The sequence below is a fragment of the Corvus brachyrhynchos genome, unplaced genomic scaffold (assembly GCF_000691975.1).
Source record: "Corvus brachyrhynchos isolate BGI_N302 unplaced genomic scaffold, ASM69197v1 scaffold310, whole genome shotgun sequence".
In the NCBI taxonomy this organism is placed as follows: Eukaryota; Metazoa; Chordata; class Aves; order Passeriformes; family Corvidae; genus Corvus; species Corvus brachyrhynchos.
This window is the reverse complement of record NW_008236213.1, coordinates 66,895-79,545: the sequence shown is the minus strand read 5'-3', so window position 1 is coordinate 79,545 and position 12,651 is coordinate 66,895. Positions and strand designations below refer to the sequence as shown.

The window sequence follows — 12,651 nt, the reverse complement described above, 5'->3', positions numbered from 1 at the left end:
TGCCATAGGTATAGAAACCTCTGCAGCGAAACCCTTCAGCTAGTGAACCATGACCCGAACATAGCTCGCAGCACTGTCTGCACTCCTTTATGTCCCATTCAGCTTGTAAGCAGTACTTTATGTGTGGAGAGGGAAGAGACCTGGCACAAACAGAGCTGGTTGGAAGTTCATTGACAAATTGTGCATCTGGAATCCAAGAGTGAGACTACTAAGCCTAAGAAAATAAATTCAGGGGGTTTTTTTAGCTGTCTCTTGTCATGCTTCTGCTATGATGCATAGGACTGCAGCTGAAGGTGGAAGAACAACAAAAGGTAGTGGAGCTTGAGTGCAAATGCATGTACCTTCCCTGCTTCTACTGTGCTTTGTTGTGAAGCTGGACTATAAAAAGAAAAGGGAATGGGGTGAAACAGAGCATGCTCACTGGGAGGCTGTGATTACTTAGACAAGTGAAATCTAAGTCGAAAACAGAGTGGTGCCCATCTGTGGGGTATGCCCAGCCCCTGCTCTGGAGGGATCTCAGCTGAGATAAGAGATTTCACAATCGCCCAGCAGGACTCCCTGGAAAGGCAACCACTTCTTTGGTCACAGTGAGAAAAGACAGATCCACAATCCTTTAGGAGACCCTATGCAGATCCTTTGTAACGCATTGGTCCTCACCCATCCCAGATCCTCTGTAACCCATTGGCCTTCACCCATCCCCTGTATCCCTATAAAAGCAAGCCCTCTGGTGCTGTGGGGCTCAGAGAGAGAGTTCTCGTCCCTGGCTTCCCCCTTCGCCGGAGGGGACCAACAATAAAGCTGCCTTCGTGCAGAACCAGCCACACGAACCTCAGCTGGAATCACGAGCTGACAATCACTGAAGAGCTGACAGCTTCTGCAAGGGCCCTCCTGCCAGCAGCTGAGGGAAGACACCGGGCCTCGGGAAGGCAATTCCTTTCAGGACCATCTCCCCGGACCGGTCACCTCTTCCTGGGTCAGAGCTGCTGACCCCCACACCAGCTGTAATACCCATCAACTTGCACTTAAATTTGGATGCTGAAGTAATAGACCAGGGACTTGTGGGTGTATGTAGAACACACAGGATGGAGAGTGTCTCTTATTCATTTAGCTCTATCTTTTTACATTTAGGAAAGAAGTTAAGACATATTAGTAAAAAGCGAAGTACAGCCATTCCACAGTTTACTCAAGAACTTCACCTGTTTTTTTCATCTGATTTAAGGAATTTTTCTAAGGACACTGCCCCCCTAATTTAGTGTAGAATGTTTGTGAAATGTTTGTAGTTAGTATGAAATTTATTCAGAAACAAAATAGTGCTTTGTTTAAATTTTGTTTCAACAAAAATTTGTGCTGAAGTGCAAACTTTTTATCAATGCCAATAGCTCACCTTTCCTGATTTAGAGCCTGTTGGTGCAAGATGCATCTTCTATGACACATTCTTGTGGAAGCTCACTAGGAGTTCACAGTCCCTTCTACTTTACAGGATAGTCCTTTTGACAACTTACTAACCAAGCTAGATTTTTGGCACAAGAAAGAGCAAAAGGTGTGATAATTGTACTATGTTGCTTCATGTTCCCTACTACGGAGTTCCTACTACTGATTTTTTTAGACTGTCTGAACAAGACCAGCCTGTCAGAATGGTGGATGGGCACACCATGTCTGTGATTGAACCAGAAATTTCCAGGAATTTTCCAGGAATTATGTTTTGCTTTTGTCAAACATGAACATCAGTGATGACTCACCACCTCACTGATACACTATTGCAATTTCGTTTTATGAATTATATTCTGGGAAATTTGCACAGTTCTTTGTTCAAAATACCAACACAGTCAGAACCACATGGCAGTGCCAAAATATGCCAGTATCTGATTACCTTTTTAGTTTAAATGATAGTGTGAGTAGGCAGTATAGGTGGTGGTTTCATGTGAAAGCGGATGAAAAGGAACCCCCATAAAATTCTGGCTGGAACTCTCTACTTTTCTTGTCTCATCTGACCCATGGTGCCCTGATTTCAGAGAGGAAAAAAAAGACTAAAACTAAATACTTTCCTATTGCTTTTTCTACTATATCAGATCATGTGGGGTTTACTAGTTTGCTGTAGCCAGCACAAGAATATAGTTGGAACTGTGTGATTGGAGGTATACAAATGTTAGCTGGTAGATCAGCTGAGCTAGTAGCTGAGCTATTATATATGGCTTTATATTTTTGATTTTTGCTACTAGTTTGTTCTGTAGTCTAACAATCCTGATAGGAAATGTTCTTATGTTAAAGTCTTGGTTGTTTGGAGTCATACTGTTTCCTATCAGCAAGTCATCTTTACTTGATGGATGTTTCTTATGATGGCTATAAAAATGTAATGATTCTCAGTGGAAGTGTATGAGACATTATCCAGAACTGATTTGCTGTGGACAGAATTAAGTTGAGGGCTAGAGTATAATCCCCATGTATTGAAACCCTGACTTTATAATGTGAATATAAAACTCTGATCCAGTTTCTATCTCTCTAAATTTTGAATATGGACTTTTGTATCTGCTTTTGAGCTTTTTTATCCTTGCATATTTAATGTATCTAACAATCCATGCTTAAATCATATAGCATATACAGTGATACTTTGCTTTGCTTTATGGTCAGGGAGTTTGTATTTTGCCTCTATAGTATTTTTATACTGCTATAGAAATGATAGGGATTAGTGGGTGGGGGTGGTGTTGAGAAGGACTACTTTTTCTGCAACAGAGTCTGAAACATTATTTAAAAATTTAAAACTCTGAAAGTAAATTTCCTCCCATGTTACGTAAGAAATCTTAAAATACCAGGGGGTTATGCAGGAGGGACAGGGGGAGAGCTGGGATAAGGAGAACCAGTATTGTGGAAAAATGTGTTGATTCTTACTTAATTAGAGCAGTCTCAGCACCTGTGCAGTACCATTTGTGGAGGGAATTTATAAAATATATTAATACAATTTTTTTTTTTTTTTTCAATTCTGAAAGGACTCATCTGAACCCCCAGTTCCAGATGTCTGTTCCACTTCTGTAATGAAAAGTATTTGACAGTGGTCACTTTAGAGAGCACTTCTTAGGCACTAAGAACTGCCTTCTCATCTAGTCATGCGATTGTCCTCATTCCACAAGGCAGTGAGCATATTCTTGTGTTAAAAAATCGGTATGGTAACACATAGCGAAAGTACAATGCAAACTGTGTATCTGGTGAATCCAGTGTTTCCTAAGATACTAAAATATTTGGGGGGGGATACATTTTAATTTACACTCAGTGATGCAAGAACAATGAAAAGGAACATCTTACTTAGCAGTTGTGCCTGGGTGACCTGCATGCTGATAATGTTGGATAACCAAAGTCTGAAGATGTATCCTAAGACTGAACTTAGTCCTCAGTTTATTCTAGGAAAGACACTTTTCCACTCTCATTTTTGGCTCCTTGCTTTGTACTAAATTTGGTTTGAGTGGACATGACTGTACATCATAAGCATATTAACTACAGAATTAACTACTCTCTACAAACATTTTTAAAACTGAACTGAAATTACAGAACTGACTATATTTTTATCATTTGATAGCAGAAAAATTGCCCATCCGTGTTTCAGAGAACTTAAAGGTCTTAAGAATCAGTGGCATTTTAATTCTATCTCTGTAGAAAATTTTTATGTCATGTCAGAATTTCGGAAAATTAAAAATATTCTCTGAAAAAAAGAATGTGTTCTGGAAATCATAGAATCAGAATGGTTTGGTTTAGAAAAGACCTTAAAAACCATGTATTTCCAAACCCACTGCCATTGGCAGGGCACTTTCCACTAGACCAGGTTGCTCAGAAGCCCATCCAACCTGGCCTTGAATACTTCCAGGGATGGGGGAGCCACAGCTTCTCTGGGCAACTGTGCTAGTGTCTCACTTTCCCCACAGTAAAAGATTTCTGCAAAATGTCTCATCTAAATCAACCCTCTTTCATTTTAAAGCCATTCCTCCTCATCCTGTCACTGTATGCTCTTGTAAAAAGTCCCTCCCCATCTTCCTGGTAGGTCCCTTCTGGTGCTGGAAGGTGCTATAAGGTCTCCCTGGAGCCTTCTCTTCTCCAGTCTGAACAACTCCAGCTCTCTGAGACTCTTCTCAAAGGAGAGGTGCTCTAGCCCTCTGATCATCTTAGTGACTCTACTCTGAAGACCAATGCTTATACAGTTCAGTAAGATTTCATCTGGAGAAGTTTTTAGAGACTGGTGTGAGAACAAGGGTGAGGCTGGCAGACCAGGGTATGCTAACTCAAATTTAAGTTTGAACTGATGCAAAACTAAGCATGTCACTTTTTCCAAGCAGTATTTTCTTTGAGAGTACTGAATACAGTGTAGGTACTTCATCGGAGCACTAGAAATCCTGGGGTGTTTCAAGGGATGAAAATGTGAAAAACCCAAACATTGGTTGAATGATCATCTTACCCAATTGCAAGAATTTTCTTTTGTATATATGTGTGTATGTAAGTATACGCCTGGTGCAAACGACAAATCATCTCCAATTTGAGAGATCATCATTTTATGTGGTATTTTTCTCAGATGCAGTAAAAGATGCTGCATTGACTGTGGTAACGTGGGGCAGTCTGAATTATTAATTTAGTTTCATTTTGCAGGTAAAATAGCTTTTAATTGATTATACTATTATTTATGATATATTCTTTCACAGAGCAGTTATCGGTATTTGAAAGTTAAAAGTAAATATCTAATGTTGATATTCATAAATCAGTATGCTCAAAACTAATGTATAATCTGAAACTAAAAATACATATTTTCAGAAGTGCTTAAGAGGCTCTAATTCAGGTAATAGATCTTAAGTTTTAAGAGATTGTTTGCTGGGTTACTGTTGCAAATCACTTTGGAATAGGTAATTTTATTTGAAGCTTTAATTGGCAAATAACCTTTGTCAAGTGGGTAAATCAAATTCACACTTAACAGTAGAGCTGTCTATAAGCATAATTTCTGATGATAACATACATTTGTTTTTGCTATGCTGAAAACTGAAGTTAAAACAGCTATACTCAAACCTGGGAGAACAGAGGTAATTACTGTGTTCTCTGAGGATTTTTCCTGGATTCTTTCTGCCTTGTAAAAATTGCTGTAATTTTTAACTGAAATGAGTCATCCTTCTCATTCTAAGTCTTTCTAAGAATCTTGTTAACCTTTGGATTCTGAAAAGAATTGCAGCTCTAGCACAAGAAACTATATCAGATAGCCATATGATAATTCTTATGATGTGTACAGCTATACATTTTATGAAATAATATTTGAAGGTATTTTTTTCCATTATATTTTTTCCATTATAAAGTAATCTCATTTGATGTAAGTGAAGAGCTCAATGATGGTATCTGTTCTATGAGTGCAAAGAGAAACATGAGACACCAGCATCTGTTTGATGCTAGCATGTATACCTTTTAAACTTCTGAAAGATTGTCCTTTTGAAATACAGACCTAGAAAACGGTATCATTTAGATTGTCAGAATATGTACTTTCGTTGTAAACACAGAGAATTAAATGTTCTTTTTGTGAAAAATGAGAACGAAGTCATATTCTTTGTCAAGGGAAATGTCTGAGGTCCTTTCTTTTCAAAGTGTCATTGCTACCAAGGCAGAGATGTATTGTTTATACTGTTTAAGTTTTTGTTTGTATTACATTTAGGCACTCAGAAAGTCACCAGTCACTGGAAATCCACAACACCTAGAGATAAGGCAGGCAGAATATTCTGGCATTAATTTATCAGATTCTGTGTTGATGTGTTATCTTTTCAATCTCAGGAGTACCTTAGTGACTAGATATGGTGCCAGGAAGAACAAAGGTTGAACTAGTGAAAGCAGGTGTGTAGTACAGACCTAAGGACAAGTTCATAGTTTCCTTTCCAATGTTATCTGTCATTGATTTCCTTCCTCTTAGTTTGGGGGGCTTATGGTGAAGGGTTTTAAAAAAATCATGGAAGTAAGATTTCACTGGGTTTTATTACATTATAGAATTGGTTTGGGCTTTTGACAAGATCTTTTTACATAATGTTTTAAAGCACTTAATATGAATTGGTCTCTCCTAGAATTGAAAAAATAGCTGTTGAAACTCAAAGTTTACATACAGTAATGTAAGGAGCCGTGTGAATGAACTGTGATTGAAGGCTGAAGAACTATAAGAACTATTAAAAACTTGTGTATATCATTTAATTTAGTATTACAGTGGTTTCTTATATTTTTTATTGTACAGTTCCACCATTATGGAGCAAGTGACTTGTTTTTTGTTTCATGGGTTTTGGTTTGGTTTTTTTTTTTTTTAATAATACCTGCTCAGAACCTTCAGGGCTGTCCCAGCCAGCAGCCAAACACCCACCCACCCAGCCCCTTGCTCACTCCTCTTTTTTGCAAATGCAAATAGGGGGGCAGTTCTAGGGGGGCAGTTCTTGGGGGGCAAATAAAAGGAAGGTGAGAACACTCATGGATCAAGATAGTGACAATTTAGCAGGGAAGGTAAAAGCTCTGTGTGCAAGCAGAGCAAAAAGAGGGCTTTATTCACTCCTTTCTATCAGCAGTTAGATGTCCAACTACTTCCTGGTAGTCAGGGCCTCAGCACATGTAATGGTTGCTTGCACAGGGAAATAAAACCACAAGCATTCACCCCTTCCTCCTCATCTCCCTGAGCATTTATTGCTCATACTCGGTGGTATGGGTCACCTGTCTTGACTCTATCAGCTCCCGACCTCAAGCCCAGTCCCAGCCTGTTTGAAATACCAAAGGAAGCATTCCAAGGAATGAAGCAATAGCCAAAACACACATGTGCTATCAGCACTGTTTTGGCCACAGGTATAAAGCACAGACATATATCTATGCCATATATCTTCATACTATGTATGAAGAAATTTTTTATTTCTGCACTTGATAGTAGTTTTTTGACACACCTTACAGCTTTTCTCTGCGTTTTCTTCCCAGCAGCCTCCCCAGGTCCCGCATCTGTTTCATGCACCATGTGTCCACTAAATGATCATGGTTAAATAACTAAAGTTGACAGTGATGGACTTCAGAGCTAAGACTGCATTCAGGCTTAAGCAGGACAGAGCTCGCATCGCTGAGTTTTTCTTTCAGGTTGTCTCCATCAGTTAAATTTTATTACTTTTGAAAGTTTATCTGTAGAATGAGGACTAAGAGACTTCTTTTTAGCAACAGAATGTTAGGTGCTAGAAGATTTGAATTTGTTGTGTGCAGTCTAAGAATTTGTGCTGGTTGTGTCCTTCACAAAGGCTTTATGTTACATCTTCTGCTTGAGGGCTTTAGCTTGTGTTGTTTAAGGTCCAAAATTAAGTCCTACCCTTGCACTGAGTGCACTGTGAGAGTCATAAAATTAAAAGTTTGTAGCTGAACAAGTTTTATTCTTTGTGAGATTGTCAGGCTTTTGAACAGTATAAAAGTGAGCTTTGTTGCTCTAAACATGTCCTGCTTTTGCCTGAAGAACTGACATAAATAATACATCTAAAAATGCTCACAGTTTGTCATCTGCAAACTTATATTAAGGAGGCAACCAACCCAGCACAATCAAATTAAATGGCATTGGTGTGCTTTGTGTGCTTCACTGTATTGGGTCTTTTGTCTTTGCCTGTTATGTTTCCTAGTTAGAAAAGACTTCCAGTGTTCTTCTAAACTAGGACATAGGATGCTGCCCACATTAAGGAGATGAAAATTATTAGCTGACATCTAACAGTTTCCAAGACCTCACTTGATAGTCCTAGGATTATGAGGAGGCTGTTGTGTGAGACCTGTCCTCTACCTCAGTCTACTAGGATTATTTTTATAGTAATTCCATTTTTCCCCTCACTGTTCTACTAAATGCGAAGTACGAAGTAGTGTCTTTGCTTAATGTCAGTATAGATAATTAAAAATGAAACAATATTTAACTAATATGTTAACAGTAGTGGGCAGCGTTAGAAATCTGTTGAATTTTTCAGAAAGGGGATAGATATTCTAATATCAAACTATAGTACAATACTTTGCCACAGAAATAAACTGCAGTTTATTTTACACCATGTAGAACAGTAAGTCTGAAATAACCCTTCCTGGTGTTCTTTTTTTCTTGTGTATATTTTGAAATGTTCTTCACATGAAAGCCATGTGTTCTAGTTTTCTTTATGATTCAACAAATTTCCTAACGCTTTTATATCTTCTTGTTGTCAGTCTTGCAAGTATTTTTAGGATGTCAGCAGTGAAATTTTTTGAGGTGCTTTGTCCTCGGATGATTAATTATTTTGCATGTTGGCCATCATAGCCAGATCCAAGTATTCATTATGTCATATATCTGAGTTGGGTCAAATACAAGAAGTATAGGGCAGTGCATTCAATTCAGTAAATCCATGTATTGTGAGAATTTTAATGAATGTAGATGGCAATTTGTTGCACAAGCAATTAAGCTTTTTAGATAAAGTGTACCAGTGCTAAGCTAAATCCAAAGGTTCAGATTCATTTTAGACATGAGAAGATGATCATGCTTATGGTGAATTTTTTTTCTGGTATGTTTTGGAAAAATGTTAACCCTCAAACAAGAATCTTGCCTTCATCTAAGGATCACAAATCATATTTCATGGTAACATTGTCTTTGTTGAAAGGTAAGTAGTAACTGATAAAATTCAATTTTCTGTTGGTGTGTTGCACCAACATTTGTAGTTGCAGCCTACTTTTTTAATCCAGGCAGAGAAATGTGAAATAGTAGATTATTTTTCTGTTTCAGTATCCTGCAAATCCAAAGAAAAGCTTTACACACTGATATATTTTTTTGGATGGTGGATTTTCATACTCAGTTTCTGAAAGGCTTTGTGAGATACTTCATTAGAAGAAAAATCTGCAGTATTTTTTTAAATATACAGTTACACTGTAGCAGAGAGAAAAGATTGAAATCTTCAAAGAGGTCATTATTGAGACCCCTCAAGGCTTTTGTAGGAAGGCTCATGAGAAAGGAAATGGAAAGGAAATTTAAAATGGCCTCACTGTCTTCTTAAATAACATCTGGGGAAAATAAAGTAGGGTGCAATATCTTGCTTATTTAACACAGAAAATTTATGCCTTTCATAAAATAAAGTGTCAGTGTCTCATACCTGTTTAGGGAATGTAGTTTGCTCTGTATGAAATGAAGTGTTTACAGATATGTGTATGAAATTACTAATAATTACAGAAAGATGCATGCATGTAAAATTTTTCACTTATACTATGAAATAAAAAGTAAGCAATCATTACTGCTCTGTTTATCAGGCAGAAAAGATTTACATAACAGGAGCTTAATTTAAGTATTTGGAAAGTGGATTTATTCAGGTATCAGAATACTGACAGCTGACCCCTTTGAATCCATTCATCTTTAGCACTTTCACGTTGAGGCAGCTAACAATTAAATTTGAGGAAAATAAGCTTTTGCTTATTTGCTTTTTGGATTACTTTGGATATAGCCAAATAAAATACCAAGGTAAGAATGTAGTGCTTGTTGCTGACTACTGCCGATACAGAAGCACAGTTTATAATAATATTTCTGATAAATTTTCTGATAAAGTATCATAAAGATGTAGAATTGAGGAGAGAAGGATTAATCAAACTGAGCATCTATATATTATTTGTCAGAAAAAACAATATACACAACATTTGTGCTGCATTTTGTTACTGCAGGTCCACCTGGATTATTTTTCTCAACAGCACAGGATCAAGTTTCAGTATCAGTTTCCAAGGGTTACACAAAAAGAAGAACAAAAGGGACTTTTCTTTTTTCTGTTGCTGCATGAGGACACCTGAAACACTTTTGTATTTTGGTTGTTTATTGTTATAATTTTGCATTGCAATGTCTACTACAGATGGATTACAAACTGCAAGTTTTACTGAGTCAGATAATTACGTTATCAAAATGGAGATAAAGATCTGTTTGTTGATGGCACTTAGAGTCTTAACCTTAAATAATTTTTTACTTTTAAAAATGTCATTTACAACTTTGAGAAAATCTCCAGAAAAGCAGTGTAGCTTCTGTAGAAAATCAAACAGATTTGTACTTCCAGTAAGTTTGTAGTAATGGAAAATCTAACGTAATTTTCCTGATTTATTTTTTTAAGTAGAAACAGATACCTGTGTATTTTGGTGATGTGTGTGTTTGCATTTTAAGGAAAAACTGTATGTGAATTTTTCAAGTCATTCCAAACTGCATAAGAAGTGAATTAAAACATTTGATTGTGATGAAGCTAGGATTATTCCATAGTCATTTTAGTAGGTATAAAGAATTAAGCAACAGTGATGCAATCTAATTACCTTCACCTAAGTTTCTCAGAGATACTCTTTTTTGAAACCCTTTGCTTGTCTTAATTTTCCTTCAGAGCAATTGAATGCTGTACTCCAAGCACTGTTTAGTGATGGAATCGATTTCAGTAATCAATATTTAAACTGGTTTTAATAAACTTAGTCAACCCACTTTAAATAGGTGGCCTGATTGTTCTAAGCAAGATGATCACCCAGTTGCTCCAGCCAGATAAGGAAACTTTTGAAAACTGGAACAGTCCTTTAATTGTCTAAATATAGCTTTAGGTTCCTAATTTTAGGACAACTTATTTTAAAGCGATTCATCTCACTAGGTGAATCTTTCTTTTTATGCGGTATCTTATGAACTATACCTCACTTGTGGAAACAGAGGATACTTGCAGATTCATAACTCTTGATTTTGGGGTGAATAGTAGGCTCAATCTAAGGCCCACAGTGGGCACGCAGCCCATACAGAAGGATGTCACATGCCACAGGTGTCCAGATGAAGGATCAGAGTTGGTCGTACCATAATGCACATCCTGTTGAATAAAGATAAAAGCAGAGTTAGTTTATCTGGGTTAAATACCTCCTTTGGTTATAGTTGTTATGAATCCTAACTAAATTATCTTCTATTGATGAATAAAAGGCAAGAATTTTCTCACTTCTACCCCAGCTTGTGTTGGAAACATGTTATTACTGTATTCATAAAATTTGAGTGATCATGTAACCACCACAGCTGATGACTGAAAGGATGGTCATGGCTACATAGTAATAGTGAGGAATTTGTGTAAAAATTATTTGAAGATATTTTTGAAAAAGCCTGTTCTGAGAGTTCAGTTCAGCAAACTCATCTTTCCGTCCAAAACAGTAAGAAGTCTTCTGTAACTGTATCTAGCAGCCAAAAACTCAGTGTAACTCTCATTTTGTTGATTTTTTGCTCATTGCTAGCAGACAAATCTTTGTAGTTACTGTAGACTTTATGAGTAGAAAGAACTTTACCTTGAAGTTGGGAAATGCCAGGAGCATTGAGACTGGTAGGAAACTTAAAATCTGTACATTGATCTTACTGTTTTGGAAAGCAGTGTTCCACAAGTGGAGACCCACTGAGTATAAACAATTTATAAATGCTGTTCAGAAAAGTAGCAAACCTCCACATCTGACCAACACTCTTCCATGTTGTCTCCTCCACTTTCTGCTGTATAGTGCTGGGGAAGAGACCTGTGTTAATGATAAGAGTAGGTATTCTTCACTAAGGGTCTGTTGTATGCTGCTACCTCAGATTGTGTCATGCATCACTGTAATTTGCCTTAAATTTATACGGAATGACAAGAAGCATTTCAGTTGCATTCTTTCCTATACTATACTTACGCAAAGCTGCCAAAATGTAGCAGCACTGTTCAAGACATTCTTTTACAGACATACCGTTATGAGCGTTTTCCCTAAAAGTAATAGTGTATACATTCACACAAATCCTAGAAAAAGTATTTAGAAATATGCACTTGTCTGTTATTTCAGTGCTGCAAATCTTTTTGCTAAAATTTTAAAAAAATGCTGTTTTTGCAGGTATAAAATTAATATTTAAGCCAAAATATTTTATTGATTATCCAGCCCACTGTGTATGTAAATTGACAGGACTTCATCTTTTTACCAGGAACAAGAACAACTACAAGTTTGTACTAGAGAGGAGTTGTACTCTCAGTGTACTGGAGAGGAGGACTTCAGGTGTAGATAGCAACTGTTTTGCTCTAACTAACAAAAAACAATTGTTCTGGCAGTTCATTTACTTCTTTAGGACTCTAATTTGACCTTCCAGTTCAAATATGTTTGTAAAACTGAGTAGAATGTTTAGCACTCATGATAGTGCCAATTCTGCATCCTTTCAGTTTCCAAAATGCAAAGGAGGTCTATAGTACCATAAGGAGGAAGAATAATTGCCTTTTCTTCCCTACAACTTCTGTAAAAAAATGAAGAAGTTGTTACAACAGATCCTTTTGTCTATCATTGAGACATCATACCAGGGCTCTAGGAAATTCAGAGAAGTTTCTGCAGGCCTCTGGGCCTGAATGAATTTTCCTTCTCTTTGTTTGAAATAGCGGTTACAATAAAGATGAATAATTGTTCATATTTGCTTTATTCTTAGATCTAGTCACACTAATAGCTGTGCCTGGATCTTTATTTTTGGTGGAAATCTTCATCTGCCACTTAGCTATAATGCTTACATCGTCTTCTTAAATGCCTGTATAAACTGTGTACGTGTTGTATGAAATGCAAAATAAAAATGAAGATAAGCTTGTAACATGCTACTAATTTCTTATATACTAGTTAAGGATGATTATAAATATTAAAGTGTTTAGATGATTGTGGTACAAGAACTTT

The 12,651-nt window shown here is 36.9% G+C and overlaps 1 protein-coding gene and 1 long non-coding RNA gene across 7 annotated transcripts in view; one reads left to right on the top strand and one right to left on the bottom strand.

The window, feature by feature from the left end:
* The window catches only part of RNF180 (ring finger protein 180), a 65,357-nt gene that overhangs the window by 22,424 nt on the left and 30,282 nt on the right, over positions 1 to 12,651 (top strand). The window lies entirely within an intron of this gene.
* The window catches only part of LOC108449028, a 55,547-nt gene continuing 52,544 nt past the window's right edge, over positions 9,649 to 12,651 (bottom strand). The window contains exon 4 of the long non-coding RNA XR_001865126.1: positions 9,649 to 10,814. This is a non-coding gene — a long non-coding RNA (uncharacterized LOC108449028). The remainder of the gene's footprint in view (positions 10,815 to 12,651) is intronic.